Source organism: Cyprinodon variegatus, unplaced genomic scaffold (genome assembly GCF_000732505.1).
Source record: "Cyprinodon variegatus isolate N-32 unplaced genomic scaffold, C_variegatus-1.0 Scaffold1389, whole genome shotgun sequence".
NCBI classification, from domain to species: domain Eukaryota; kingdom Metazoa; phylum Chordata; class Actinopteri; order Cyprinodontiformes; family Cyprinodontidae; genus Cyprinodon; species Cyprinodon variegatus.
In genome coordinates this window covers 100,133-101,322 of record NW_015151842.1, presented here as the reverse complement: position 1 = coordinate 101,322, position 1,190 = coordinate 100,133, and the positions used below count along the sequence as shown (strand labels likewise).

Genomic DNA, 1,190 nt, shown 5'->3' with positions numbered 1-1,190 from the left:
ATTAAGTGCGCCTTATAGTCGTGAAAATACGGTACCAGCTGCCGCGGTGAACCGCGAGGAGGCGACCCGACCAGAGGCTCCTGTTGAAGGGATTCCTACTGACAGCGCACTGCTGGTATGTTGGGGACTGAGTGGCTCTGACAGAACTAATATTGGAAGGCAGGATTGTAATCTGGATGAACTGACTGCAGTGATGAAGTTTTCAGGTGGACTTTCTCACTTAAAAACATATTAAAACTACTTTATTCCCACTGATCACAGCAAATATAGCTGTAAGGCAGAGAAAGGATAGTGAAACTCCGCCCAACGCGTGTCAGACACACCTTTGCACCGCACAGCCAGAGCAGCAAAGCTGCTTCAGCCACGCGTCAGAACTAACTGATACAAGCAGCAAAAATGAAGCAGCAGACGCGATTTTGCTGCTCTTGCTGCATCCGGTGTGAAAGCAGCATTACTTTGAACGGCCGGTTCACACCGATGTCAAGCGGTTGAAGTTCCTTTGTCAGACCTCCCGGAATAACAGCAAGCACAGCGTTTATTTGTTTCACCTTGTTTTTCACATCGGCTGTGAGATGGGCATGCATGGAGTCACAGCAATGGTGATGCGTGGAAAAAAAACACCTGGTCTCCTTACATTCACCTCCCTCAGCCACGCTTTCATCATCTCCTCCATGAGGAGATGAGGAGTTCTGCATAAAGCACATACATGTTCTTTTATACACAATCAACGCCCACACTTCCCCCTTTAACGTTCTCATGGTGGTCTCACAACGTCCGCAGTAACAACACGCATAGAGCGCACCGCACTATAGGGCGCGCCGCACGTTTTAAGGGGAAAAAAAGACGTTTATATGCGCCTTATAGTTGCGAAAATATGGTAATTTTGGTACGATTGCAAGCATAAAAGGCAGCAAGACTAAAAAAAAGGCTTGAGATCTAAATGGCTTTGCTGTTCCTCTCTTTAAAGCTACAGTGTGTAATAATTACAGGGATATACAGTCAGAAATGTAATATATTATACATAACTGTTATTTATCATCATCTACGAGCTCAGCCTCTTAACCTTAATATTTGCGTTGCCTTAGAATTCGTTATTTATAATTACATAGGAGCGGGTCTCGCAGCCATGGAGGCAGACATCTTTGCGCTACGGAAGCGCAGAGCAAACTAGCGATTGTGAGATCGCCAAA

At 45.7% G+C, this 1,190-nt stretch overlaps 1 protein-coding gene across 2 annotated transcripts in view; it reads left to right on the top strand.

The window, feature by feature from the left end:
- The window catches only part of LOC107103184 (retinoic acid receptor RXR-beta-A-like), a 17,566-nt gene that overhangs the window by 14,116 nt on the left and 2,260 nt on the right, over positions 1-1,190 (top strand). The gene's annotated exons all lie outside the window — the stretch shown is intronic.